The sequence below is a fragment of the Gorilla gorilla genome, chromosome 2 (genome assembly GCF_029281585.2).
Source record: "Gorilla gorilla gorilla isolate KB3781 chromosome 2, NHGRI_mGorGor1-v2.1_pri, whole genome shotgun sequence".
Lineage (NCBI taxonomy): Eukaryota > Metazoa > Chordata > Mammalia > Primates > Hominidae > Gorilla > Gorilla gorilla.
In genome coordinates, this window is record NC_086017.1 from 25726444 (window position 1) to 25732443 (window position 6000).

Sequence of the window (6000 nt, forward strand, 5' to 3'; positions counted from 1 at the left end):
AGATGCGGTAGCTTGACTGAGGCTGAAGGATCCACTTCTAAGACGGCCTCAATCATATGCCTGGCAGTTTGGTGCGGCTATTGAGAGAACTCAGTGGGGGCTGATGGCTAGGAATATTAATTCCAAATTCTTACATGGTTGCTGGCTTAACACAAAAGCAGAAGCTGCCAGGCCTTCTTAAGCATCTGACTCAGCATCACTTCAATTGGCTGAAGTAGGTCACATGACCAGCTCAGCTTCATGGGGAATAGATTACAAGGGTATGACTATATAGGGAGGCATGAGTGATTGGGGGCTACCAACATAATAGTCTATCACATTTGACAATGCTGCAAAGACATTGCTTTTGTTTATTCAGTCTAACCACTAACTGAAGAGAAATAGCTAAAAAGTTAAATGTAGATAAAGACTCATCTAAATTTAGATAAAGTGTTAGTCCTTAATGACTTAGTGGCTAGGGAATCTTAAAGGCCCTCAACAGCTCACTGGCGTGGAGGGTACTGGAAGGCATGTGTCATGTACTTGGAGGTAAATGGAAGCTTATTTTTTCTTTATATCTGCCTGTTCAGGCTGAGGTTCTTTTTTTTTTTTTTTTTTTTGAGACAGACTTTGGCTCTGTTGCCCAGGCTGGAGTGCAATAGCCTGATTATGGCTCACTGCAGCCTCGACTTCCTGGACTTAACCCATCTTCCCACCTCAGCCACTGGAGTTAGCTGGGGCTACAGGCATGCGCCAGCACACCTGGCTAATTCTTTTGTATTTTTTGTAGAGATGGGGTTTCACTATGTTGCCCAGGCTGTTCTTAAACTCCTGGGCTCAAGTGATCCACCTGCCTTGGCCTCCCAAAATGCTGGGTTGATAGGCGTGAGCCACTGCACCCATCCCAGGCTGAAGTTTTTGACAAGGGTTGTCAATGGAAATAATGACCAGGTGCAGTGGCTCACACCTATAATCCCAGCACTTTGGGAGGCTGAGGCAGGTGGATCACCTAAGGTCAGGAGATTGAGACCAGCCTGGCCAACATGGTAAAACCCCATCTCCACTAAAAATACAAAAACTTAACCAGGCGTGGTGGTGTGTGCTTGTAGTCCCAGCTACTCAGAAGACTGCAGCAGGAGAATCACTTGAGCCTGGGAGGCGGAGGTTGCAGTTAGCAAAGAGCATGCCATTGCACTCCAGCCTGGGTGACAGAGGGAGACTTTGTCTCAAAAAAAAAAAAGAAAGAAAGAAAGAAATATAATATGAGCCACATATATAATTTAAAATTTTCTGGTAGCCATATTTTTAAAAATAATTTTTTAAAGTTATTAAATTAATTTTTTATTTTAATTTTAGCTTTTTCTGAGATAGGATCTTGCTCTGTTGCTCAAGCTGGAGTGCAGTGGCACAATCACAGGTCACTGCAGCCTCAACCTCCTGGGCTCAAGCGATCCTCCCACCTCACGCTCTCAAGTAGCTGGGTGCACAGGTGCCACCACACTCAGCTAATTTGTTAATTTTTTGTAGAGACACAGTCTCACTGTGTTGCCCAGGCTGGTCTTGAACTCCTGGGCTCGAATGATCCTCCCACCTTGGCCTCCCAAAGTGCTGAAATTACAGGTGTGAGCCACTGCGCCCAGCCAAGTTAATTTTAATAACATTTTATTTAGCAAAATAATTTCATAAGAAACCAACATTGAAAATGTTAATGATATCTTTTACATCGTTTATGTGTTTATTTATGAGACAGAGTCTCGCTCTGTCACCCAGGCTGGAGTACAGTGGCACAATCTGGGCTCACTGCAACCTCTGCCTCCCAGGTTAAAGAAATTCTCCTGCCTCAGCCTCCCAAGTAGCTGGGACTACAGGCACGTGCCACCATGCCTGGCTAATTTTTGTATTTTTAGTGGAGATGGGTTTTTGCCACATTGGCCAGGTTGGTCTTGAATTCCTGGCCTCAAGTGATTCACCTGCCTTGGCCTCCCAAAGTGCTGCGATTACAGGCGTGAACCACAGTGCCTGGCCAGTATTTATTTATTTTTTTGAGACAGGGTCTTGCTCTGTTGCCCAGGAGTGCTGTGGCATGATCTTGGCTCACTGCAGTCCCCCAGGCTGAGGTGATCCTTTCACCTTAGTCTCCCAAGTAGCTGGGACTGAAGGCACATGCCACCATACCCAGCTAATTTTTGTATTAATTTTTTTGTGTGTGGAGACAGGGTTTCACTGTGTTGCCCAGGCTACTCTGAAACTCCTGGGCTCAAGTGATCTGCCCGCCTTGGCCTCCCAAAGTGCTAGGATTACAGGCATGAGCCACGGTGCCCAGCCTACATTATTTCAAAATACTATATCTTTGGATTTCAGTGTATGTTTTATATACTTACAGCATATATCAATGTAGACACTAAATTTTCACCAGAAATATTTGATCTGTATTAGGTCTTATAAAATTTACAATTGAAAAATAGATTACACACCCACATAGTTCCAAACATGTTTAAAAGTTTTCCAAGCCAGACACAGTGGCTCATGCCTGTAATCCCAGCACTTTGGGAGGCTGAGGCAGGCAGATCACCTGAGGTCAGGAGTTCGAGACCAGCCTGACCAACATGGTGAAACTCCATCTCTAGTAAAAACTACAAAAATTAGCCAGCCATGGTGGCACACGCCTGTAATCCCAGCTACTCGGGAGGCTGAGGCAGGAGAATCACTTGAACCCAGGAGGCTGAGGTTGCAGTGAGCCAAGATCGTGTCACTGCACTCCAGCCTGGGCGACAGCGAGGCTCAAAAAAAAGCGAGTCTCAAAAAAAAAAAAAAGTTTTCCAATAACTTGAGTATCAGTTTTAAAAAATTATAATTAAATGAAATTATTTGCACTAGCCACATTTCAGGTGCTCAGCAGCCACCTGTCACTAGTGGGTACAATTTTATTTATTTATTTAAGAGAGACAGGGTCTTGCTCTGTAGCTCAGGCTGGAGTACAGTGGTGCAATCATAGATCATTGTAACCTGGACTTCCTGGGCTCAAGTGACCCTCCAGCCTTAGCCTCCTAAGTAGCTAGGACTACAGGTGCACAGGTGCTTGCCACCATGTGTAGCTAATTTTTGTTTTTTTGGGATGGTGTCTTGCTGTTGCCCAGGCTGGAGTGCAGTGGCATGATGTCAGCTCACTGCAACCTCCACCTCCTGGGTTGAAACCATTCTCCTGCCTCAGCCTCCCAAGTAGTTGGGGATTCAGGTGTACACCACTATGTCTAGCTAATTTTTGTATTTTTAGTAGAGATGGGGTTTTGCCATGTTGGCCAGGCTGGTCATGAACTCCTGACCTCAAGTGATCCACCTGCCTTGGCCTCCCAATGTGCTGGGATTATAGGCGTGAGCCACCGCACCTGGCGCCTGTCTAATTTTTAAACATTTTTTTGAAGAGGCAGGGTCTCATTATGTTGCTTAGGCTGGTGGGTACCATTTTAGACAGTGTAGCTCTAATCCTCATCCCTCACCTTTGGACTTGGCTCTGGTGCCCTGTAGGCTGATGAAAGTGGAGAGGAGACCCCCGTGTAAGTCATGTTGAGCTGGTGTTGACATGGTGCTTGGGATCCTGAAAATAGGAATTTTGTCCTGCTGCTCATTCATATATCCCAAGAGCACTGTCTCAGATTAGAAATAGAGCCTGACACAAATTTCAGGCACACCAAATGTATTGAGGGATGCTCTGGAAAGAAGCTCTAAGGGAGTGAGAGAAGCAGGTGAGACAGGGGAAGGAGCCTAGCAGGGATGTGTTCCCAGGTAAATTCTAGCCTTGACTTGATCCATGGGGACGCTGGAGTGCAAATGCAAATTGTACTATGGAGTTGTCCCACCTTGAGGCAGGGGGACCAGGCTTTTGTGCCCCTATATCCATCAGTCATTGGCTGCATACCAAGCTTTTCTACGTAAGACAGCTCATTCAAGAGCAGTTGTCCAAAGAAGGTCACAGGTAGAAGCTTTTAGTCGTAGCACAGTGTGTATTGGCTAGTGAGGAGATTTTGGCAGGACATCAATGGCCTACAGTGACCTAAGCATAGAGGAACAGGCCAGGACCAGAACATTTTATTACTTCCTGGCAATATGTTCTCAAGCCTCAGTGTGGAATCATAGTGAGCAGGGCTGGACCCTGTGGGAACACAAGGCTCCCTGGCATAGAGGCTTCAGGCCTAGAATCTAAACAGGTCAGGCATTCTCCTTGGCTCTTTTTTCCTAGGTAAACATTAAATCTCAGACTTCTGTATCACACTTTTTGGATGCCAAAGAAAAGTGAAAATAAGGAAAAGCAAAGAGAATCCCCAAAGGGAGATACTAAACCCTAACAACATGGCCCACTATGAAGCAAATCCTTGTTCTTCATTCATTCCACTAAGGAATATTTAGTTGAGTGCCTATGCTGGGCTGGGCACTGTGTGAGGCTGTGAAGACAAATTCCAAGGAGCAGTTCCAAGGCCATTTTGAGCAATGGCAACATGACTAAAATAAGTGCTGCTGTGGGGTCTTAGGTATCCACAAGAAGGGACAGGCCAAAAAAGGTGGGGCTTGGGGAAGCTGTAGGTCAGTGGAGAGTAGTGGAAAGTATAGCAACAGGGCACAGCCAGCCTGCCAGGGACTCTAAGGGAAAAGCTGAGGTCAGAATCTGGGGCACTGGCCAAGTCTGAGAAAGCAAGTTAAGGTCAGCATTCAGAGCCTAGGCCAGGACGAAGGGCTCAGGCAGAGGCATGGGCAGTGCCAGGTGCTGGCTGAAGGAAGATGATAACGTATTTGGCACCTACTATTTGCCAGGCACTTTGAATACATTTAATCCTCACAATAACCTTGCAAGGTAAGTATGAGTTTCAGAAAGAAGAAAACAGTGCTTCTCAAACTTTAATGAGCATATGAATCAGCCGTGGATCATGTTAAAATGCAGATTCTGATGCAACAGGTCTAGGGTGGGGCCCAAGATTGTACATTTCTGACAGGCTCCCAGGTAATACTGATACTGCTGGTCCACAAATCGTACTTGGAGTAGTAAGAGGTTAAAACCCTGACCATGACATCAATGCTTTTATTAGGAAGGAAAAGGGAGAGAATGAAGGGCAAGAAGACAAAAGTAGTCTAGTTTGAGAGACTAGTCTTCCAAACAAAGTCATGGCAATAGGCCCTGGACTGTGACTGTCTGCACTCATGAATGAAGGCAGGTGTGGGCAGTTGTGGGCAGGGAGGTATGCTGCTCTGAAGGGTGGAGTGGCCCCCTCTGGATGCTTGGAAGGTAGGAGTGGGGACCTCTGGAAAGAGTTCTTCTGGGGTGACTATACCTATTTCAGTGCATCTGATCCATTGTATTTTATAGTCGTCGTTCATACTTGGCTTAATGATCAGTTGATTTGGATAATATATTGTGGTGGAAATAACATTCCAGCAACTACTTAGCCTCAGAATGAAACCAATACCCTTTCTCAGTAGTTCTCTTGACCTTTTTTTTTTTTTAAATGGTCTGTTCTTTAAGACCTTCTCATGACCTTATTATTAAATTTTCTCCTCTATCTTATTATGGATATTGGTGCTAAGGCTTATTGAGACATTGCTTTGGGGCCCTGGCTAGTTTTTAAATTAAGATAATTATGATTGTATATTTTTTAAAAAGATATTGCATTGATAAGATGCTTTATTGTTTCTAGAATACTTTCATTGACATTTTCTTCCTTTTGATTTTCATGCAACCCAGGACGTCAGTGTTATTATTCCAGTTTATAGAGAAGGAAATGGAGGCATAGAAAGTTAAGTAAATTGCCCAGGGTCATGTGGCTATGTAAGTAGTGGAGATAACATCTTTAAAGTATTTGCTGGCATCATACACTGTGCTAAGAGCTTTATATGTAACAGGACATTTACTTCTTGCCCCAATTTCATTATTATCCCCATTTTATAGATGAAAACACTGAGGCCTAGAGGAATTACCTACTTATTCAAAGTCACAGGGCTAGCCAGGCATGGAGCCATGGTCTGAACCAAGGC